This window comes from Pantherophis guttatus, chromosome 8, assembly GCF_059756535.1.
Source record: "Pantherophis guttatus breed Tessera chromosome 8, ASM5975653v1, whole genome shotgun sequence".
NCBI classification, from domain to species: Eukaryota; Metazoa; Chordata; class Lepidosauria; order Squamata; family Colubridae; genus Pantherophis; species Pantherophis guttatus.
This window is the reverse complement of record NC_142070.1, coordinates 26839684-26865290: the sequence shown is the minus strand read 5'-3', so window position 1 is coordinate 26865290 and position 25607 is coordinate 26839684. Positions and strand designations below refer to the sequence as shown.

Here is a 25607-nt window from a genome sequence, read left to right as displayed (position 1 = left end):
ACCCCAAACTACAAAAGTTGGGCTATTTTAAACATAGCAAAGAAGTACTGTACTCATGCATGAAATACCTCTCCCAAACCATTCTCACGTATGCAGGGTCCCAATCTATTGTAGAGATTTTGTCTTTTGTTTTATGTAACATTTGTAGTAATTTTAAATACTGTTTAAATAATAATAATGTAGCTTGAAAAATTATAATGAATTGTTGAATTATATATTAGGGATTAGGCAAGAATGAAGATAAATGTATATGTTAAGTTAAATAAACTCTTTTAAAAAGATATTTTTAATAAAAAAGAAAGGTATAAGAAACTAATAAGGTGCTGCCTTCTATCATTTTTATTCTAGTATTAAGATAACTTGCAAAATGAAGTGTGGAATGTAAAATTAAAATAATTGTACTGTGAAATGATGTAAAAGAGAATATTATGGAAGATCTATATGATAAAGAGGTGAAACAAATCTTGTCTGATACAGAAATATTAGAATATAAAGAAACTGTTTCAATACTGGAAAAAATATGGATTATAAAATAAGATGATAGTGAAAATAGAAATGACAACCCAAAAGAATGACCTGAATAGTGACTATTACTTGATTTACAAAAGTGGTTTGCTAAAGCCTCAACAAAAAGTCTTTAAGATAGGAGAAAGAAAAACTGAAGAGAGATCAAATCCTATGACATCCAAATTAATTAAATATAAAGACTGCTAGTACCAAAAGGAAGGAGTGCAAAGTTGGTTGGTTTAACCAAAGTTAAACAAAGGCAAGTTTCTATAAAATTCTGGGAATCTGCATATAGATAAGGACCATATGATTAAGACCAATGGAAACAAGTTTAGATATCCTGTCTGTTGGCAGCACATACTGTATTTTTCAGTACTAAGAACAGGTAATCCTTGGCTTATGACCATTTATTCAGCGACCATTCAAAATTATGATGGATCTGAATGAAAGGACTTATGACTCCTGCCTGAGGAGTTCTGATCCTTGTAAACCCCCCCCCCATGGTTACATGATCAAAATCCAGGCATTTGACCCATCCCCGCTCTTATGATAGAGGGACTCTGCAACTCTCATCACCATGGGTCTCAGCCAGATAGGTCCACTGATGAATGGGCTTCTTGCCTCCCCCTTCCCCAGCACTCCCAAGAGACATAGGCCTTCTCTCTGCCCCATCACACTCAGAAGGCCTTGAATGACTTGGCCCATCAGTATGCATGAATCCTGGTGGCTGACTTCCTCTTCCTGACTAGCCTTGAGAAAGATTGCTGAGCCTTGCACTCGCTGGTGCACCTATCAGTAGTACACAGAAAGGGAAAAGTAAGTGGACCAAGTCATGGGGGCAAGGAGAAGGCCCAGGCCTCTCAGAAGTGGCTGAGGGAAGTAGGAGATCTGTGTGCTGGTGTACTTAGTTAGCCGAGCCCTTCCAGCCCATAGCAACTTTTCACATGTTGGCCTAGCTGGTAGAGGCCTTCCAGAAGTGGTGACCCAGAACAAAAGCCCACGCCTCATGGGAGAGCCAGGGAGGGAGGAGACCCCACCTGGTGGCCCTAGTGAGCTGAGGCCTTCTGGGCTCAGTGGAGCAGGCAGAAGGCCTAGGCATCTCGGGACTGGCAGATGGGAGAGACATGGCACATATACTGGTTGGCCTAGCCAGCTGTGGCCTCCTCGCAACCTGCAACTGGTGGGCATTATGCCTCCCAAATCCTCTCCCACCCCTTGAGACACACCTGTATAGTCATTTAACAACAGCAACAGAAAGAAATGGGATTGTGGTCACTGAGTGAAGCAGTCACATGGGGGTATCCCTTAATGACAACAACTACTTACAACTCAATTCCAGGCTCAATTATAGATATTGGTTATTTTATAGCAATATCCTGAGTGCAATAAACTGCACATACCTTTTGTTTCTCTTAGATTTCTCAATTTGCTTTGATACTATCAACCATATCCACTTCTATCTTGATAACCAGTTTCAGTAAGAAGTATAAGTAGCTGTCACATCTGTGGCTATTTCTATATGGGATGTCACAGAGTTTGGCTCTTTCCCTATAGCTCTTTAACATCTTAATGAGGTCACTGTGAAAGGTCATCCACTGATCTGTAGAGATGTATAATCAGTATATTAAGAAACATATGCTAAAGCATATGCTAAACATATGGGTAAAGAAATATGAAAAAGGACACTTGGTAAAATGCTAACAGCAAAGAGGCTGAAGTTTAAAAAAAATAATGCTGTATAAATAGGGTGAGAGAAAGATATTGGATAATGTACATGTAGAGAAAGATATAATAGCAAAGAATGTACTGAGAAAGGTTAAGATTAAAAAAGGAAAATTACACTTGGTGTCAGGTAAATGAATAAAATGACACAGAGTCTCCAGTAGAGTTAACATAATTAAAAATAAAAATAATGAATTATTTTGGATGGAACTGAAGTAAGAGAATGCTGGAAATATTTTTGTAATTTGTATGGGAACCATGATACGTTTTAAGAATTAAAATGATTGCTAAACAAGTTAGTGTTCAAGAAAAAATTGATTAAAATAATTATATATTATTCTTATTTGATTTATATTCTGTCTTCGTTTTGTACAACTCTAATATAAATGCTGTGGCAATGTTGAAAAATAGTAAAATCTTGGGAATATTAAAAAATAATAAAGCTTTAGGTATATATATATATATATATATATATATATATATATATATATATATATGCTGATATCTAAGCAAATGTTAAAATATGGTTATAGTTTCTTATGGAATAGTTGACGTTTAACATGTGAAGACTGCACCAGTGCCTGATAATTGGAAACTTGTGATTATTGTTTCCTTGAATAAATGGAAAGAAAACAAGGACCAAAACAGTGCATTGGAAAATGTATGAAATAATTCAGATTGAAAGTTATATATAAAATGGGTGTTCCTCTGATTTATATGTATGGTATACATTGTCTGTATAATGTTGCTGCAATGGATTCTTTTATTAGTTTTATGGTTCAAAATTCATTAGATTTACAGTACTCTTCACATCCATGAATCTAGATTCCATTATTTTGTTAACAGAACATACAAAAATTGAATTTCCCAGACTCGTGGAATTTATTGTCTTTGCCTCACCATTTATTTCCAATTCTATAGACAAAAGTTCAGACAAGTCTGAGGAACAAGCCTGGGATTACCCATCTCATTCGGAGCCGAGAAGCAATAGTTTTCATACACACAAAACCCCAATTATTAATCCATTATGCATGGATGGTATAAGAAAGGAACAATTACAGAACATAGATGACACATACAACACTCTAAGGCAGGGGTATCAAACTCAATTTCATTGAAGGCTGCATAAAAGTTTGACCTTGGAGAGCTGGGGTGGGCGTGGGCCAGGGTGAGTGTGGCCATTTTGACATCACTCATGTCTTGGGCTCCTGTGGTGGCCCGAGCGCTCTGCCAGCAAAAATGGAGCTCCATTTTCAGTTGCAGGAAGCCATCACAGCCGAAAACGGAGCTCGGGAGGGCCGCACACAGTTCCTTTTTCGCTGGCAGGGGCACCGCGGGCTGGTCCTTTGATGTTCCAGATCGGCTCCATGGGCCAGATCTAAGCATCCCAGGTTTAATACCAAAATTTAAACTTTTTGCCTTTTTAAAAGCAATTCAAGTCCAGCCCCCTCCCCCCTTCAATTCTGTTGACTCTTGTCTAGAGCCAGTTTAGTGCTGACCATTGATTAGATTCTTGTGTATAGGCAATAAATCATCTGAACTGGAACTTAATGTGTAGTCCTGATTCTTTGCACCTGACCTTGATAAAAGGCATTTTGTAAAGTGTCAGGTATTTGCCTATGATTTTTCAATGGGATTATCCAGTAAAGCACAAACAAATTCTTGCCAAATCATAAGAGATGAAATGGGATGAAATATTGTAGGGTCCGGCATTGCACAAAAAATTGTTGCTTAAAATCAACCAGATCTCCACAACTTCACTTTAGCTAAGGTGATTTGCCGCTTTCAAAAATAACGTTAATTAATTGGAGTGGCTATATAAGCATATCTTATTGAGAAGTGTACAACTATGATCTATTTGAAATGAAGAACATACATACAACCCTGCAGCTACAGTAGCTAAACCCCCCCCATTTCCCCCAAACATTGCCATTTCTAATACTATAGTTCAGCAAAAGAGAAAAGTGTGTCAAAGTAAGGTGGGACAATTCCTAAACTCTGCCCATTTGCTTTTAATAGTAAGTTTAATATTGATTTGTACAGTTCCATTTTTATATAAAATTAAAATGCATGCTGTTTTGAATGAAAGGTTTTTTTTTAAAGACACTATTAATCAAACTGTATAAAACACAGTTTTACAAGCCTTTTGTTTTTTAACATTTTTCATTCTCTAGAAGCAGTGCTATTAAGTCTAGCACATTATTTCCTAACTTTCTCTTTGGAATATTTGAAACTTGCAGTATCCTTAACATAAGCATTAGCATATTCCCAAAATTTACATCAAAAAACCCAAAAAACGTTTTTAATAAAGTTTGAGCTAGAGAGGATCGGTATCAATAATTTCTATAGCTTTTGAACCCAAGATCTATTAACAAATTTCTGCAGAACAGCCTAAACAGAGCAAAGTAGAGATGATGCAAGGGAAGAGCTGGACTATGCCACTTTCAAATGTCAAATGGATGGGAAAAACGGTTACAATGTTGGAAACAGGACAGATTAAGATTAGTCCTAAATTATTTACTACACACCAAATACAATACAAGAGTTCCAAAATAATTATTCACACACTGTTTCTGGACTGTGCAGGATTTGGATTTGGTACAAATTTAGTTAGCCAAATATCTGGTAGATCTGGATCAAATTTAGATCTGGACCAAATTTAGTTAGCCAAATATCTGGACCTTGACTTCTTAGAATTGGACTGCAAAGTTAACTATTTGTACACTTCATTGGCCATAAACTTTCCTGTGGAATATATTTATATACATGCACACACAGATATACACCTGTGATAATCACTATCACTATATACTTTCAGTAGATGTATTAAATTGGAAAAGAGAAAGATGACAATTATTGCTCACGGAGATGAATAAAAACAATATAAATAGATTGATATTACCTCACATCTTCCCATTTCTTTGTTCAGTTCACTGCACTCTTTCTGATCACCCTAAATCTTCATCAAGAAGAGTATCCATGGCTATAGATATGCTCTTCTAATTAGTGAACAGCATTATAGGGTCACCTGTTGATTAATCTTTGCAGCTTCAGTTTGTACTTCTCATGTTACCAGGAGGTTTTAAATTGCTTAGTTGTTACACTATTAAGAGATAATAAAACAGGGCAGAAATCGCAGCACTGTATTTACCTAACTCTCCTGAAACTGTATATTCATTTACTAATGAGCACTTAGTCTAGTGACTGTGTATCATAGTAAAAAAGATTGTACGGTTGAAATACTCCCTAAGAAATCTAGCTTGTCAGGATCTGCAAAATTATAGAAACTATTAGGCCTATCCCTGTGACACACAATAGTAAATTTATTTTCTCTTAGTTTACTTTTACTTTCCTTCCGCTTATCCAGGTCCCTTCAGTTAGCAGGCTATTCCTTTATGTATATGGTGGAATTTCAGTTAGAATGTGGTAGTTTGAAATCAGAAAAAACATTTCTGAAGAGTTCCAGCCAATAGGCTTCTGCTCTTCAATTAGGTCAGAGGCAGGGGAGATTATTAGGGCAAATATGTCACCAATGATGCTCAAGAGTCTTTATGATCTCAAGAAAGAATTTCAAATGTAGCTAATGAAATATATTGTTGCACCATATCTGCCCTGACTTCAAGAGTGTCTGCTCATCCCAACTGATCAAGTAGGGAGAACATGCTTCAGGTCCTTTCCATCAAGCAGTGACATCTTTTTGAATTGAGGAATCAGGCAGTGCCTTTTCTGTTCAACAGCATCTCAAAGTCCAGATGGCCCCAACCAAATCTGTTAATCTTTTGTAAGGAATTGAAGATCTAACGATTCCCCTAAGCATTTGGATAAGCCAGTTGGGCAAGCTTTTTTTTTTTTTAAGTGGGGCTATTGTTTGAATCTTGGACAATGTGGATTTGGATTATGGGATTGTTGCTGTTTTAATTCTGTATGTTTCCCAGAGTTATTGCTGTAATATGAACAGCCACTGAAATCATTTAAATAAATAAATAAGTAGGACAATACATTTTGGAATACAAGTATCATTTTGTAAAAGCATTGTATTATGCAAGTTTGGACATTTATGTGTATATATATGTATGTTTGTATGTATGTGCAGTGTGTGTGTGTGTATTTATACATGAGCCTTTGAGTCGGTGTTGACTCCTGCCAACTTCCTGGACAAGTACCTGCAGTTTTCTTGACAGGATTTAAAAAATGGTTTCCCATTGCCTCTTCTTAGGACTGAGAATGAACGACTGGCCAAAGGCAGGACTAGAATTAAGGCAGTTTCTAGCCTGGCACTTTAACCACTACACCAAACTACCTCCCCCTAGGTTTGGGTAAGGAAAAAAATAACGATTTAAGAATAATTTAAGAAGTCATATATTAATCATGAAGCAAAGAATGTCCCAGATTGCTTCTCACTAGGATAAACTGATGCATCTCAACTTTAATAGAGTGACTGATAGTACTTATCGAAATATCTGGCATCAATGTTATTGGGGGAGGGGGGGAAACCCTCCACTTCTTCAAGAAGAAATGTATATACATTTACAGGCATTCAGATATTTATTAATAATTTGTGGTTAATTTTAAAGATCTGACTAAAAGATTACATTAATTACCTCTTACCTCATTATTTTTGAATCCCAACTGAGATATATGTATCATCAGTTAAGGATCCCCTGGGGTAGACAAAACAGACGCAACTCAGCAATAATCTGACTCAACACAGGGCATGTTCTTATTTTTACATATTGTAATCCCAAATTCAAATTCTGCAATTAATCCATACTTTTATTAATTTCAAATGAATAAAAATGTTTTATTAGGAAAACTTCAGAATTCTTTATTTAGCAATGGAGAACAGAACAATCTTCCAAAAAAGATGACTTATTTTGGTGACATTTATATTTTAGGTTCAGTCTGAAGACAAATATGTGGACAAAATAAATATGATAAATTATATAGGTGTGCATGTATATGTACATATATATGTGTATGTATGTATGTATGTATGTATGTATATATATATATATATATATAATAATATATAATATATATATATATATATTAGAATTAGTTATTATAGTTCATCTAGGTCTCTTAAGAAAAGAAATAAATAGCTGATTTTTATGTCTGGTTTTAATCCTTGATTAAAATCTTGACTGAACATCTTAAATTATTTCAAAACCTTGACTGATTCTGATTTTTAATTAGGGAACCAGTTTGCACTAGTGGTTAAGGCACCAGGTTAAAAACCAGGAGATGGTGAATTATAGTCCTGCCTTGGGCAGGAAAGCTGACTGGGTCAGACAATCTTTCTCAGCCCAACTCACATCACAGGTTTGTTGTTTCAGGAAAAATAAGAAGAGAAACGAGTATTAGGTATGTTTACCACCTTGAGTTATTTATAAAAATAATAAAGGTGGAATTTAAAAAAAACCTCTTTAAACAGTCTTCTCTAAATGCTATGTCTAGGATAGCTGCACCATTATGCCTTCCTCCAATCCCTAAATAGAAACTTCAGAAACTTCCTGAAAAAATCATCTTAGCAAACTTTTGTTCGACAAGAAATCTTAGGGGGATAATTTAAGCCTTCCATAAGCAGTATTTCATACCTCAGTGTTTGTATGCTGCCACCTTCCTTGGAAGAAATTGAAATGAACATAGAGACAACTGAGATAAGAATCCACAGCAACAATGTGAGACTTGAAAAGACTGAATCTATTTAATTATTTGAAATAGTCATTCTCCTATAATAGGAAGCACCATTTTTAATATATTGTATAGGCCAATTAAATAACAGTTGAAGATTCTGGTATAAAAACTTGTCTGTGTTTGTATGAAAAAAGCAGAAAATGGAGAGCCAAATTGATGGATTTTTAATTTCATGTTCATTATATTAATAAATGTTCACAATCATTTCTAAATTAAGTTGTATGATAATATAAATTGAGGATTAAAGTGCCTTTTCAATTTATATCATTTCATGTAGAGCAAATATTGTTAGTCATGGATTATGAAATAAAATATAAGCAATATATATTTAATTATTAGAAACAATAGAATATAAAAATATAGAATAATTAATTAATGACCGGTTCCCATATCATGTTAAGTGAAAATGTAATTTGGGCTTATAATGATATATGACCCCAGCCAACTCTAGTTTATTCAATAAAGGATAGTTAAGCAAACATAGCTTAATGCAAAAATGAATTGCATAAAACCACAATAAATTAACATTAGGAAAAGCTGTTTCATTAGATCAACAGACAAATCTTTACATATTTCTCCAAAGAAGAGAAAAAGAGTTGTACAGCAAAATTATGTGCACTTATCTATCACCTTCATGAAAATAGCTGTTCATTATTACAACTTATTCCACAATATACCGATTAATCTTTTTCACAAATATCAAAGGGGGGGGAGAAAGATATTTTTAAAATACTGTTTTTGCAAAGTAGAAATAATAAATAAATTCTGCACTAGCTTGACTTGAGGGCCTGACTGGGCTCTTCCAAATCTATGATTCTGTGATATCAGAACTCAGCATAATAGTATTTTATACATGACTTCAAAAAAAAAATACAGAGCCAGCCACTATCAAATCACAATCATCACCATCCAAAACAGGGTTACGTTGCCATTTGTTCTAAATAAACTGAGTCTGTTTAGTTCATTACTATCATTTGTTAAGAGCAAAGGAAATATTACTATATCAGAAGAAAAAAGGCACATAAACGTAAGAACATAACCGTATTTTTACCTGCTGAGGCCTGCAGTGCGCTACTAATAATGCAGCAATAACAAAATGGAAGTACTTCCTAATATGATATCCCTCCAAAAGAAAAATTGGTATAGGGAAGAAGCAGGCAGTGGAATCATCTAATTAGAGACTGACAGCAATCATTCAAGCAAAATTATGAGAGAAACTGAAACCTAATCATCTACTTGTGCTGAGGATTTGAGAAGAAGAAAGATATAAATAAGGATATTGTTACTGCAGAGATCAAGGCCTACCAGAAGGCCTCAAACATGGGACCTCCATCTAGAAGAGAGCACCAAGGTGCCATATTGAAAGGAGAAAAAAGGCTCATAAAACCAGGCAGGTTTTGTCTCCCTCTGGAGGGGAGGAGGACAGATGGCCCAAATTATAATTTAAAGTAAGAGTCTGTTTGTCTGTATTACAAAGCTTCGACAAATTCTTTGTTATCTAACACATTTCTCAAAATGCATACAAGGTTGAGGGCTTTACAGAAGCCATTTTCAAGTCTACCCAAGACTTAACTAATAATTTATAGGAAAGAAGACAATGGTATTTCAGTAAGAATACGTGCAATACAAACAGTAGAAACATTAATGAAATTTTCTCTGTTATATTTTTGTTAGAATAATCAAAAACATGGTATGTTTTGTAGGAACTTTACTGCAGTCATTCCTGATTGAAAGCCAAGATTAGTGTGTTGGGACAGCCCATTTTAACGTATATGTTAATTATTATTTAGCATATAGTAATAATATCAGGGGATGGTGCTTTGTAGCTAATGGTATGGTTATCCACTGGTTGACCTAAGCAGGGATGATAGCAATAGATGGAGGCCAGACCAGAATGCCTGTCCACTAAGGTAATAGACCCGGTACCCGGGTCTATTACCCTACCGGTACCAGGTTACTTAGGAATGCTTTTGTATAGGAATGCTATTGATAAGATAAAGGTCTTGGCATGCCTTGTAATTTTTGGTTGAACTCTATTACCATGACTACTGAAATGTAGGCTAGATTTTTATTTTTATTATTGATTTAGGGCAATGTACACTTTTTCAAAATTATATAAAAGGAGGGTTTACTTCTAGCAGAAGTGTGCCCATTTTGGAGCTTGAAGTGGGTAACCTTTTATTTACAGATAAAAGTCTTATTCTTTTTCCACCTATCTTATATGGTTCATTGGGCTCGCATGCTAGGTAAAAGTTTCTTGGACAACAATTTTGGTGCCAGAACAGAGTCAAGAGGCCTCACCTGCATCTGCCAAGCTGATACTGGTAAATGTAAAGTGAGTGCTGAGAGATGTGTGAATGTCCCTTGCAAGAAAGAATGAGTGTTTCACTGAATAAACAGGAGTTGGGTATTTGGGCTGGCATAAGAGTGATGCCGGAGATTCAATCGTACAACACCGAAAAAGCGTTGAAAGGAAGCCAAAGTGGCTGGGGAAGGACTATATTCTTAATCTTCAAATATGTCATTAGGAACATGTATAGGTCCATTTCTATTATCTAATCGTTTAGGGTTGGCCTGACGAGGCTTTAGCATCTGGGTGCCAAGACCAGTATATATTCACCGGTGAAGTACTGCTGGGTTTTTCGCAGCACCTAACCCTTTGTTAATGCCAAGACCATCATAAATTCACCTGTGATGCACGGCTGAGTTTTTTATCTTCCAGCAAATGCCAAGACCAGCATCTGTCTATCTCTAAATCGTTACTGGATTTTCTGGGATCAGGAAGAAAAAAGGAAGCAACCCACAGCGCGAAAAGGGAAATGGAAAGAGTAGAATTTGAGAATGTAATCCTCTTGGATGTATCCTAAAACATCAGAAATAAGATCCCTTAAATGAAGGGTTTTTTATGTGTAAATCTTTAGTCACATAATTGATGGGGGGACAGAGTGAAGTAGCTTTGTAATGGGTTTTTTGAATATAATACTACTGTAAATTTGTCTTTGTTTTGCAACAAAAAAAATGGTTAAAATTTTATATTGTAAAAAATCTCTGACCATAGTATAAAAAAAGAGAGCTCTGACAAATAACTTCCTTGTTTACTTTAGTTGGTCAATGTTTAATTTAGCACCTCTCTTGAGGGAGGAGCAGTTTCCTGTGGCACCAACATCTGTAGGAAACTATTTTGCAATTAATTGCAATTATTGTGGTGGGAGTGGTGGTGATGCCTTTGTTGATAAATGAGAAGATGGAATTAACAGTTTTTTTAAAAAAACAGTAACAAAGTTGGAAAGGACCTTGGAGGGCATGAGAACCCCTTCACGCCTTGATTTTTTGATAATAAGATTGAAAACACCCCCTTGTTTGAGCAACAGAAAACAGCTAATTAAAGTTTCTTCTTTCAGCAATCGATTTTGTGGGTTTTATTCCGGAAAAACAAATTGTGAAAATCAACTGTTAACCACAAACTCAGCCCTCAGATTACAACTTCCATGTTTGTAATCTTTGGTTGAGCTACAGGTAGTCCTTAATTTACAACCATAATTGTGCCCAAAATTTGTGTTGCTTATTTGCCCATTTTAGAACTTGCTTCTGGGAAACCTTTTATTTGCTGTCTTATTCCTTTCCATCTATCAGGTGTTGTTCATTGGGCTAGCACTTCAGATAAAAGGACCCAAGCTTTCTAGGCAAGTGTTTCCCAAATGTTTTCTTTTATTACCCAACAAAAAGTCCTCTTTACCCAATGCAAGTAAAACACTTTAGATCAATTTAAATGCACCTGCTGTGATTGGGTAGTGGATTTGTGTGTCGTTACCGAAAGAAAAATCGTTCTTACTCAATTTTGGGTAATTTACCGGAGTTTGGGGATTGCTGATCTAAATTCTAGAAACATTAAACAAATGCACTAAAATTAGAATTAGTGCATTCTAATTTTAGCTTTAGCTCATTCTGTAATTCATGCTTCATAGAAAAACAAAGAGAAAATTTAAATAGGTGCAAATTGAGAAAAAGGTACACAATTCTGAAGAACCTTTAAGTCACTGGCAGGTACTTTGGTATCTGACTGAACTAAAAATAACTTTTCCAATATGATTCTTGCAAATATGATTCTCAGGGCCAGAGCCTCCGGCTGATGTTATGCAACGCCAGGTCCGTTGTTAATAAAGCCCCCCTCATTCACGATCTTATTCAGGAGGGGGAGGCGGACCTGGCGGGCATTACGGAGACCTGGTTGGGCCAGGAGGGGGGAGTACCCCTCGTGGATATATGCCCACCAGGCTTCCGTGCATTTCATCAGCCGAGGGCTCAGGGCAGGGGCGGGGGGTGGTGGTGGCGGTTATTATAAAGGAAGGTCTGGATCCAAGGGAGACCACTGTTCCAGATAGCCGGATGTGAGTCCCTCTTTGTGAAGTGGGGTTGTGGAGTACAGATGGGCTTGTTGGTCACGTACCTGGCTCCCTGCCACGTGGCAACGGCCCTGCCCGAGCTGCTTAACGTTATAGCCGAGGTGGCGGTGGACACCCCCAGACTTGTCATCATGGGGGATTTCAACCTGCCATCTATCGGTGAAACGTCTGAGGTGGCTCGAGAGTTCATGGCTTCCATGACGGCCATGGACCTTACTCAGTTAATTCATGACCCCACTCACACAGGGGGACACACTCTGGACTTAGTTTTTGTCTCTGGTCAGTGGTTGAGTGGCCTTGATATAGGGGATATAGCCATCGAACCCTTGTCATGGACTGACCACTCGCTCCTTCGACTGGACTTTCTAACCGCTGCACCCCGCCGCAGGGAGGCGGGATCGACCAGGTGGTTCCGCCCCAGGCACCTGATGGACCCTGATAGGTTCCAGATGGAGCTTGGGCCATTTCCTGAGATTCTGGCTCATGACTCGGCTGAGGACCTGGTGGCTGCCTGGGATAGTGCGGCTGCCGGGGCCTTGGACCGAGTCGTGCCTTTGCGGCCTCTGACCCGGCACCGAACTCACCTAGCTCCTTGGTTCTCCGAGGAGCTTAGGGAGATGAAGCGCCGGAAAAGACGCCTGGAGAGTAGTTGGAGGACCAGCCGCTCCGAATCTGACCGAACACTGGTGAGGTCTCATATTAAGACCTACCTAGTGGCGATAAAAGCGGCGAAAACTAGCTATTTTGCCGCTCTTATCGCGTCATCAGATAATCGCCCGGCCGCCCTGTTTAGGGTGACCCGCTCCCTCCTCCATCTGGAAGTGCGGGATGACCCCTTGCAAGGTCGAGCTGAGGATTTTGTGCAGTATCTGTATGACAAAATCGCTCAGATTCGGGAAGGGCTGGCCTCTGACTGGGTATGTCCGGACGGGATGACTGAGGCAGGTCTTGAGAGTGTTATCTGGGGGGAGTTCGATCCTGTGGCTCCCGAGGACATGGACAGGGTCCTGGGACGGCTGAACGCGACCACATGTTTATTGGACCCGTGTCCCTCCTGGTTGGTACTGGCTTCCCGGGAAGTGACACGAGGCTGGCTCCAGAAGATTGTTAACGCTTCTTTGAGTGAGGGGGTCCTGCCGGCCGCTTTGAAAGAAGCGGTTGTGAGGCCCCTCCTCAAGAAGCCCTCTCTGGATCCGGCTATTTTGGCTAACTATCGTCCAGTCTCCAACCTTCGCTTCGTTGCGAAGGTTGTTGAGAGTGTGGTGGCGCAACAGCTTCCCCGGTACCTGGATGAAGCTGTCTATCTAGACCCGCTCCAGTCCGGCTTCCGGCCTGGGCACAGCACGGAAACGGCATTGGTCGCATTGGTGGATGATCTCTGGAGGGCCCGGGATAGGGGTTGTTCCTCTATCCTGGTCCTGTTAGACCTCTCAGCGGCTTTTGATACCATCGACCATGGTATCATGTTGCACCGGTTGGCAGGGTTGGGGGTGGGAGGCACCGTTTTGCGGTGGTTCTCCTCCTACCTCTCTGACCGGTCACAATCTGTGTTGACAGGGGGGCAGCGGTCGACCCCGAGGCACCTTGCTTGTGGGGTGCCACAAGGGTCGGTCCTCTCGCCCCTTCTGTTCAACATTTATGTAAAGCCGCTGGGTGAGATCATCCGTGGCTTCGGGGTGGAGTTCCATCAGTACGCTGATGACACCCAGCTGTACATCTCCACCCCAGGCCACCCCAATGATGCCCTTGAAGTGATGTCCCAGTGCCTGGAGGCCGTGCGGGCCTGGATGGGGAGAAACAGGCTCCGACTCAACCCCTCCAAGACCGAGTGGCTGTGGCTTCCGGCGTCCCGATATAGGCAGCTGATGCCATCGCTGGCTATTGGGGGTGAATCACTCGCCCCCACGGAGAGGGCTCGTAACTTGGGCGTCCTCCTGGATGCACGGCTGTCTTTAGAAGATCATTTGACGGCCGTGGCCAGGGGGGCTTTCTATCAGGTTCGCCTGATACGCCAGTTGCGCCCCTTTCTAGATCGGGACTCCCTACGCACAGTCACTCAGGCACTCGTCACTTCCCGCCTGGACTACTGCAACGCTCTCTACATGGGGCTCCGCCTGGGGTGCACCCGGAGGCTCCAGCTGGTCCAGAACGCGGCCGCACGGGGGATTGTGGGGGCGACGAGGCGCTCCCACGTGACACCTCTCCTGCGCGAGCTGCACTGGCTCCCGGTGGTCTTCCGGGTGCGCTTCAAGGTGTTGGTGACCACCTTTAAAGCGCTCCATGGCTTAGGGCCGGGGTACTTACGAGACCGCCTTCTGCCACCAATAGCCTCCCACCGGCCAGTACGCTCAGAGTGGGCCTCCTCAGGGTGCCGTCCGCCAGACAATGTCGGCTGGCGACCCCCAGGGGGAGAGCCTTCTCTGTGGTGGCGCCCACCCTCTGGAACAACCTCCCCCCAGAGTTACGTACAATAACAGACCTCCGGATTTTTCGTCGGGCCCTGAAAACCCATTTATTTCAACTAGCTGGGCTGGCTTGAGTCAAATTTTAAACTGATTTTAAATTGGAATTGTTTTAATTACGGCCAAAATATTTAATTATTTTAATCAGTTTTTAGATTTTGTATGTTTTGTATGTATGTCTTGTTTTTACTTTGGCTGTTCACCGCCCTGAGTCCTATATTGGAGAAGGGCGGTATAGAAATTTAAAAAATAAATAAATAAATAAATAAAAAATATTCAGTAAGATTGATTGATAAGAAAGGGATGGGGTGACAAGAACTCCAGTAATTTAAATTCTTTCCCACTTATAAATCAATATATTCCAGACTATACTAGGACACGGCCTTTTTAATCTTCCTATTAACAGCTTTTCTGTCAACCTGCAAAGTGATGGTTTTGTTCATTGATAACACAGGAATTTACAGAACTGTCTTCTGAAACTTTATCAGTCTGAGAAGTAACTGTTACAGCAAAGAACCTGTAGAGTTCATGCAAATGGCACTTGGGACATGTTGCAAAGAAGGCATAAGTGTAATCTATAAAAGGAAAATCATAATTAGCAGGACGTTTCTTTTTCTTACATTTCCTATAATTTACAAAAAAGAAAAACCCAACATATTTGGAAATGGGGTATTTCTGGAAACTTTCACAGGTGAACAATGTGCTATAAAGATTTAAATTTGTTTGACAGTGGGCTCCATTTGAACTATTACTAGGGTAATTAATGCTCGATTCAAAGCAAAACTAGGAAAATAGTGGTGACTCCTAGCACTGAAGACAGAATTAATCCACCCCGTTCTGTACTTTGAACAAAATTAATTTGACTGAACGTCTCCTAAATTTGCTTATTTGTTTGTTTGTTTATTTATTTATTTAAACCATGTATATGGCTGACTATCCTGTTCTTGTGATTCTGGGTGACTGGCAGTGAATTAGAACTGCTTATGATCATAGAAATACTGTGTACTATTATGAGTTTTAGAACAAGAGTATTTTATATTCAAATTGTTTGAAAAAAGTCAGGTTAGGGTTTTGTTTTTTTTTACTTTTTACTTTAAAAAAATTGTCTCCCTGACTTGGGAGAGAATTAGATAAAATTACTGAAATTACACTGTATTACAATTTGAGAGAAATTTTATAAAATGATGTACCATTAGTATATGACTCCAAGAAATTATCATGGATATATAAAGGTATTTCTAATCAATCCTGGAAATGTGAAAACATGAAGGAGGACATTTTACCATGCCCAGCAGACTTGCAAAAAAGCAACAACAAAAAACCCTGATAATGTAAATAATTTTAAAGATCAATTAATAAATCATAACTTTTTTTATTAGGACTTATAGTCAGCCAGTTAGATAAGATTTATGGCAAGTTGATTTTGTATATGATAATTTCAACAAGATTATTATATGCACAAAGATGGAAAAATACTGAAATACCCATAATGGAGGAATGGATAGTGAAGATGGCAGAACTTGGCGGAAGATGGCAGAAAGATGGTGAAAGGAAACGTTTTATAGCAGGAGTGTCAAACTCATGGCGTTATGTTCTCGTCACGCAACGTATTGCAAATTCCCCCCTTCGCTAAAAATTGGGTGGGCATGGCCAACACGTGACCAAGGCGGTCTGCAAATTTGACACCCCTGTCTTATAGCCTTTTTTTTGCAAATGGAAAAAATGAATTGGTGATTTAAGGATTTGCTGATTAAAAAGGGCTGAATATGGGAAGAAAAGAACCAAATTGTAACTTTAAAGAGAGAGGAGAAATAATGAATTTCTAACTGCTGTAAAGAAGATCAGAAGTCACTTTCTTTTTTTTTTTACCTGCACTGTCTTTTCTACTTTTTTTAAAAAATTTAATTTCTCTTTCTTTCTTAAGTTCATTCTAAATAATTTCATGGTTATCTTATGTGAAAATCTTTAATCAAAATTATACAAAAAGTCTTTCAGCCCAGTTACTACTGTCTTGTTCTGTTGCTATATTTCTTTAGAATGCGACACAGCACCCTGCAATAACTATCCCTCTACTGATCCTAACATTGGCATATATATGTTATCTTCAGGTTAGGCAATGAAATTACATGCTAAAAATATTTCAGATGCTAAACGTACAACTAATTATCAGTTCTGATAAATTCTAATATCAAAACAGTGACAGGAGAGGAATTGGCAGAAATCACTTACTATATAAACATGCTACATTTTAAAGAGGATTAGCATTTTTCAATGAGCAAGCGAAAAAAAATAAATTTTACTATATGTGTTACTATATGTGCATCGGCCAGCTGCTCTTCCGGTTACGTTGCACACATGCACACCAGACCAGCTGGCCGGCACGCATGCGTATGACAGAACCTGGAAGAACAGCTGGCAATGGCAGGTGTGCCCACAGGTGTGCCTTGTCCTACTGTTCCCATTTATATGTACTCATTTTATGTGTTTATGGCTATGTTTTGCTTATTTATTTCCTTTTATTTGTGCCAATTTTTTTTCATGTGTCCATGTCTATGTCTATACTGTTACTTGTTTCCTTGTACTTGTTGACAAATAAATAAATAAATAAATAAACCTCTAACTACAGCCACTTAGGAGACAATAATTCTCTACTTTCTGAATCATGGGCTGAACATTTATTAAGAGAATAAAGATACCATTCACTTCCTGTAATGTTATGTCTCTCTGTGCCTTCTATTTAAAATAGTTTAACATCTTTAGCAGATATCTGAGCTCTTTCTATGCCGTTGTTCTCATTTGTTTTTATTATAGTGGTCTTTTTCATGCTGTTATTAAAATGTATTCAAAATTTATTTGCAATTTTCATTAGTTTATTTATCTCACCTCACTTTTATTGTCTCACTTAAACTTGCTTCTTCTATTAAAGAAGTATGTTTAAGCATGCAAAGAAAGACTTGCAATCTTCCTGATAGTTCCACTATTTACTTGTATCCCACCTTTATTTTTACAAACAACTCAAGGTGGCAAACACACCTTCCTCCTTCTTTCCACAACAACCACCCTGTGGTGTGAGTGTGTGTGTTTGGTCCAAAGTCACTGGTTTCAGGATCAGGGGTGGGTTCTACTTACCTTTACTACCAGTTTGCAACGGGGCCGTGCACTCTTCTGCGCATGTACAGAAGCGTTCTGATGACGTCGGTGGTCGGAGCCTCCCATCAATTTTACTACCAGTTCTATAAAACCGGTGCGAACCAGGGGCAACCCACCACTGGGCAGGATTTGAACTCAAGGTCTCCTGGTTTCTAGCTAGTCCCTTAACCACTAGAACAAAATATGCTGCTATTGAGTATGGATGCCATTCAAGGCATAACAGGTACCTTTTTTCCAAGCTTGTTTTTCATGTAAATGATTATCACAACTCTATTATTTCTTTATTTCAAATTACAAATAGAAATAATATCAGATTGGCTTTCTGGCAGTTTTCTGTAAACCAATAAATGTTGTATTTACTGATTATAATTTACTAGTTATTATTTATAATTAGGACTGCGCAGAAGCATTTTATTACAAACTTTGAACAATGCTTTGGAATATGTGAAAATGCACCTAAAGCATCAGTTGCCAACTGTCTCTGTTCCTACTTAATGCAGTTTCTCTTAAATATAAGTAATATGTTGAAGTACTAATAACCCAGTTTCAATAAACATACTTACTTTGGGAGTTACTGCTGCTGTCACCTATAAAAATTAAATCTTGATGATTTACTGCAATATTTATGAATGAAATAGTAAATACACCCTTTGAGAAGTATTTTATGAAAAATTACGCACAATTGCATCTAACATGTACACAATTTCTGTACTTAACGGTTTTCTATAAGTTTGCCCTTTGCTAATTTATGCTATAATATATATTTTATTTTATTACTTTGGTTATTATAAATTGGAGACAATTATTTTTAAATGAATTGAAGATGGCATAGGCAACATATCCCTGAAAGAGACAGATGGATAGTAAAATTAACTAACCCAAAAATTGCGTATTGCAGTGGTAGGCAACATTGTGTTACCCAGATGTTTTGCATTTTGACTACTAAAAACCTCTACCAGCATGCCTAACTGCAATGAATTGTGGGCGTTAGGGTTTAAAATATCTTGATATAACAACAAATCAAATGAAATCTATCTCCTCACACTAACATAGCAACTGAATATAAAAAGAAAAAGCTGCCAAGAAGAAAAAAAATACCAGAAAGATTGCTGCCAGATTTCCAGTTTATAGATGGCAATTACTATCACCTCATTATGTTTCCTTACTCTCCTGGAAAACTGCAGCATGAGATATAAGAGATGTAGATGCTAGAGCTATACAATAAATTTTGATTTTAGCTTTTTACAGGCAACATAGATGAAAGAACTAATATTTGGTCAATATTATGCAATTTCACTAAATGCAGTAGGGTCTTTGATGGAGATGGACCAAGTGAAGAGTTCGTTATGTTCAGTTTCATCAAACTGAAGGCATATTGTAATAAACAGGTTCTATTCAAGGACGTGTTCTCTTCTGCTGTTAAATGTTTGCTTAATATATTAGAGGTAAAATTTCAGAGCAAAGGATAATGCAGGAGCTAGAAAATTAGTGATTTAAGCTGATTAACAATCATCCTCAAACTCAGATTTTATTTTTTTTTTATTGAAAAGTTTTATAAGAAATACAAACATTTCCCCCCCCCTTTCCCCCTCCCCCCCTAGACTCAGATTTTAGTAGGAGCTAACTTTAGTTCAAGACTAGACACAAATGATCTCATCCTTAACTTAAAATCCCTCTGCTGATCTGCAAAAAGGTGATTTGCCTCCTCCATTATAGCTGTGCCATTCTAAGGGTAGAAAATGAAAGTAAACTGTACTTTGTTTGGTGTTATATACTAGGGGTGTCAAACTCAAGGCCCACGGGCAGAATCCAGCCCACGGGGCCACCCTGGAAACAGCAAAGGACCATGCGTCCCTCCCAAGTTCAATTTTTGCTGGCAGGGGGTTGCAGAAAGCCATCCCAGCCAAAAACGGAAATCAGGAGCCCGTTTTCAGTGGCAGAGCGCTTGGGCCACCACAGGTGCCTCCAACACGAGTGATGTCAAGCTGCCCCCCAAGGTCAAACACAACCCTGATGCAGCCCTCAATGAAATCGAGTTTGACATTCCTGCTGTACACTAAAAAATTAGAACTATACCTCTTAAATGGAGCAATCCTTGTAGACAAATGGAAGGAAATTACTTTTTGGGCTTGCTGTAATTACCATGTTCACACAGCCCTCTCATTAAGTTTGCCAAATCTTATGAAATATTTCATTTAATTTCATATTGATTCCTGCCCAGCCAGCCATTCTTCATGCTGGCAGAGGTATTCTGGGGTTGAAGTCCACCCATCTTAAAGTTGTGAACATTGAGAAACACTAATGTAGAATACTAGAATGCTACATTATTGTCATGTCATTTTACTGCATGCTCCTATTTATTTCATTTTATCATACTGATTGTTTTTAATATATTGTTCAAATACTTTCAAAATCAGAGCTAGCTGGAGTAAATGCCTATTCCAATGGCTTTAAATTAGAATTAATTAAATAGATTAAACGATTAGTAGCTATTGAAAGCCATATCCTTCATACAGTTAAACAGCTTATTTTATTAGCTAATAAGCATTTATGATATTTCTTGGAGATAAATAGGAAATTTATGGGTATCTTGCTGCAACAAAACCTTGGCTAAATACCCCTTTAGAGGGATGCAACATAGCATATCATATGTATTGGATTGGTGGTCATTATCCAAGGTCTCCAGCAGAAGTCTTTCCAGTCCTGATACATGAGATCTTTTCAATTGGAGTTGCCAAACACTGAAACTGTGGCCTTGTTCAAAAACCAGTCTTGTCCTCTGTCCTAATCAGCAACCTATGTCTAATTAATGCAGAAACAGGCATTTATTTGCCCTACTCTTGTCTCTGGGCCAAAGAGAATTTGCAATTTTTAAAACCATTGCATTAGTATGTAAGGGCAGAGACAACAATGGGGTGTTGGGATGATCATAAACAATACAAGCAATTATGCTATTCCTTTCCAAACCAAATGCTGATAAAGAAACATATTGTTTCTTAGACAAAGTAGGAGGACAGCTGTGTTAGTCTATGATAGCCAAAGAATAATAAAAAAAAAAGTTTGGTAGGAGCTTTTCCAACTAACAATTTTAAAAGGCATAAATTTGGATAAGAACAGCTTTAAAGATCTGGAGAGCTTTGGAAAAAATAAAAGTGTTTGTGTTGGTGAAATTCCATTGCAAGGTTTTAAGCTGTTAGTGAGTTTTCCATAAAATAACAAATGAGGCAAATTTTGAAGGCAATTTTTAAAAAGAAGTTTAAAAAGATAAAACCTATCAAACTAGATATAGTAAAGACTTTTTTAAAATCAGATAAATCAATTATTTATTTTTTATACAGATTATACCAGTACATCTGATTAATAAACATTCTGACACTTTTCCTTCTGAATATATCAAGCTTTGGTTAAGGGACAAAGATAAGCATTGTTTGAATCTTCTGTGATGCTCAGTGATTAGTGACACCATTTGTACTACTGTTGTTTTCAGATTTCTTGTTATCTGAACAAATTTTTCCCAACTCCTTTGTATAACTACACAGACTTCAGAAACAACCAGATTCAAACCATCTTCCCATCTCCATATTTTATGCTCCCTACATTTATTATTTATTTTATTTATATCCCACCCACATTATTGTTATAAACAAGGGGAACATATGTAGTATTTCCCCCTTCTTCTGCTGTCCCTATATCAGCAACAACATTGTGAGGTGTGTTGGATTGAGAGAGTGACTGGCCCAAAGTCACCTAGCAGGCTTTCATGGCTAAGACAGGACTAGAACTCACAGCTTTCTGATTTCTAACTGGGTGTCTTTACCACTAAGACAAACTGGCTAGTTCGGTTAAATTTTTGCTGTTTTGTTATGCATACAAGAATTGTGAGACTTTACTCTGAGTAAAGAAGTGCTATTTAAGAATACTGGAATTTAAGAATGGAAATAATTTTCAGCAAGGCATTCTGTTTTTGCTTATTTGAATGCAGCAAATCAGAGAATAATGAACATGTTATGATGATGTTAATAATAATTATGAAATATAATTATAATATAATAATCTTTATATATCTATTTATCCAAACCTCCTTAATGACAGCTGTTTGGAAATATTCAAGCTCCAGGGGTACAACCAGTACAATGTCAAATTCCTTAGATAGAAAACGATTCCCAGATATCCTCTTTACTGCTCTTCACTATTTTTTCATTTTATTCAAAGTCTTTTCCATCCTTGTATCCACACTAACCTGGGTTTATTTTCCTATTTGAGTATCACCTTTCCTATCATTTTTTTTCTTTGGGCTTTTGCCAATTCTATGCCATATTCAGTCCTATTTTTTGTGAATTACATAGCTAAGGCAAAAGATTAAATTTCACAAAGATATGGAAAAGAGAGGTACTTTAGATGACAACAATGTATTATCCAAAGCACGATCACAGTAGACCTCTTTACAAATATGTAATGATGTACCAATTTATTTGAGAGACAGTAAAAGAATACAACAAAATGTACATTCTGTACATTTGAAAAGGAAGGCTTTTTTTTTTTCTTACAGTGTCGGAAGTCTCCACAATGTGAGACAAATGTTTAGTCTCTGCCTGCAAGCAGAGCAAAATCTATATAAATAAAAATTTAAATGTCCGTTTGTACATAACCGCACATCTCCGAAAGTTCTTTCAAATTTTGACACAACATTGCATTCAACTATGGGCGTGTTTTTATATACCTATATTATACATGTCACACCTGTGACAGGTAAAAACATGAAAAACATTGGAAAACATTGAAAGACATTGACAAACATTGAAAAACAGCGCCATCTGCTAGAAGTAAAACCAACATGGCAGCCTCCCAGCCCTGATTACGCTCAACAGATTTCTGCTCCTTATATTTAGACACTCCATATTGCTTCCAAGAAACTGTGCATTTGGAAGGCAGAGATGCCCGAGGGCCATATCCTGTCACCAGGCTTGGCAGGTAGGCAACCGGTTCCTCGCCGGGAAGCCCTCACAGCCCTTCTAGGGCTGGGCGGGGCCCGCCAGAGCCTGGCTCTGACCTCCCCCTCCCCCGGCCGCCCCACAAACTAGCCTTGCCCGCCGCTGCTGCCCATCCCCCTCACCAGCCGCTCTCGGGGCTCCCTCCAAAGAACACCTGGCAACGAGGCTGCCTGGGTCCGCCGAGTGGGAACCCTCCATCCCTCACCTGGCCCAAATCGCGCCTGATCTAGTGCTACCACGGGCCATGAGGTCAGAAAGACCAGCTGCTAACCGGCGCTATGCAAACCAGGTCAGTGAGCAGAAGATGGAGGCAACTGGAGCCTCGGGGTCGCCTTTGACCAGCGCCACCTTTGATTCCCAGGTGGGCGCTCTGGCAGTTCACGGAGCCTACATGAAAATGTTGGCCTCTGGCAGAAAAGGGGCTCCGGGGAGGCTTCGGGGGCGGAAACGGCCAGGAGGGAGCATGGCCGGCCCTCCTTCGTTTCACCTGGAAGAGCGGGGGATTTAATCATTCCCCTGCCCTTGGCAGGCGGGGGAGGAGAACTGCGCAGCAGGGGTCCAGTGGGGTGTGCATAGCTCCTGGCTTTGTCGCTTTCTTCCTTCAGGTGGGAAGTCCCAAACCAGCCTCAAACCCCCGCCGCACCCCCTCCCTCCCTCTCTTCCCTTCCCTGCATGCGTCTCCCCATTGAGCCCCCAGAGAACATCTGTGTAGGGAAGATGGAGGGGGCCCCGAGTTTCTGCTGTGGTGCGGAGAGCTGTGAAGGCCTGGCCTGAAAAGGTAAGGGCGATGGCAGGGGATGCAGAAGAGGCCAGGCCAGAGACAAACAGAGAGAGAGGGAGAGAGAGAGACAGAGAAATACAGAGAGAAGGAGGGGGAGGAGAGAGAGAGACACATACAGAGATACAGAGAGAGAGGGTGGAAGAGAGAGAGACAGAGAGGGGGAGAGAGAGACACATAGAGAGATACAGGGGGGAGAGAGACACATAGAGAGATACAGAGGGGGGAGAGAGAGACATAGAGAGGTACAAAGAGAAGGGGGGAGAGAGACACATAGATACAGAGGGGGGAGAGAGAGACATAGAGAGATACAGAGGGGGGAGAGAGAGACACATAGAGAGATACAGAGGGTGGGAGAGAGAGAGACATAAAGAGATACAAAGAGAGAGGGGGAGACAGAGAGGGAGGATTTTGTGGTTCCCATTGTTTTTTAGCAACTGGTTCTCTGCCCCAATCACCAGCTGGATAGGCGTGGCTCGGGGCTGTCATGTGACTGATGAAAGTGAGTGACGTCAAGTTGGCCACACCCACCAAATGTTTGTGGAGAATTTGGAAGTTCAGCCTCGCTCTTTTAGCCCAGCGGAAGCACCAGACTGGGCCACAGCAACGTGTGGCCGGGTACAGCTAGTTATTCATAAAAATGGAAAGGAAACTATTTGTACAACTGAAGCTATAATTACTAAAAATGCCTGGGTTCCAGTAGTGGCTTCCACTTACCTTCACTACTGGTTCGGAACTGTGAATGCGCTTTGCTTGAGGCACTTCTGCACATGCGCAGAACCTTCTGTGCATGCGCAGAGCATCCATGATGATGTCCGGGTGGGTAGGCAGAGTCTCCCGCCATCGCCACTACTGGTTTGCCCAAACTAGAACAAACCAGTGGAAACCCACCACTGCTGGGTTCCTAAACTTTCTTCTAAGAATTAACATGAATAAAATCTATCACAAAAAATAGAAAGAAGGCAAACTACATATGAAAAAGATTTTGGGGATGTGAGATTGAAAAAAATCAGACTTCAATATACATTTTGGTTCAATATCCATTTTCAGTTTTTTCTAGATCTAAATGGTAAAGCATTAAAATATTGTACATTCAGTGTGGTAGAAAAAGTAAGGTAAATGGTGTATAGTTAACCTTAATATATACACTTCAGAAAATCCAAATGATTTTAACCACCGGGAAGTACAAAATGTACTCTCAAGTGCATTTAGCTGTGACTTCAAATGTGTATCTCTAAAATCTCATCCAAGATACTATATACCAATTCTTTTTTAACTGGGTCTGGAGAGCTGTTTATTTTTCAGATTTATAAGTCACCAGAATCATAAAAATAACTCAGCAAAATCATAAAAACATTCTTGATTGCACTCAATAATAAATAAACACAATAATACCGAAGACAAATGCTTTATAAACAGGCTTAAAAAGAACACTTAAAAAAGCCACCAGAAAATCTATTTTCAATTTTTCCCCCCAGGAAACAGATAGTATTATTGCTCTGAGCTGCTTAAATTCCAGAATGCCAGCCCTTTCATAAGAAAAAACAATTTAGTGTAGTGGGTAAAGCACTAAGCTACAAACCAGGAGACTTGAGATGTTGTCCTGTTTTAGGCATGAAACCTGGCTTCATGACTTTGTCTAGTCTAGTCACTCATTTTCAGTCCAACTCACCTCACAGGCTTGGTTGTTATGGAGAAAATAGGAGGAGGGAGGACTATTAGGTATGATTTCCACTTTGAGTTATTTATAAAAGTGTCATAAAATAATAATAAAAATATGGAATTAAAAAAAATCTGAAAAGGAAAAAAAAAAAGAAAAAAAATGCTTCTGGCTTTAGCTTAATCTCCCCAAAAAGGAAAGTTAACTAACTGCTTTTCATGGCATGATCAAAGTGGT

The 25607-nt window shown here is 39.0% G+C and overlaps 1 protein-coding gene across 3 annotated transcripts in view; it reads right to left on the bottom strand.

Moving 5' to 3' along the window:
* Positions 1–25607, bottom strand: part of UGT8 (UDP glycosyltransferase 8) — a 73986-nt gene that overhangs the window by 31878 nt on the left and 16501 nt on the right. Inside the window, exon 1 of one of the 3 annotated variants that reach the window (XM_034442355.3) lies at positions 8978–9315. The exons of 1 other annotated variant lie outside the window; for it this stretch is intronic. The gene's annotated coding sequence lies outside the window, so the exon portion shown is untranslated. Of the gene's footprint in view, positions 1–5131; positions 5749–8977; positions 9316–25607 lie in introns of those variants that run through there. One more of the 3 variants, XM_034442353.3, reaches the window with a different exon arrangement.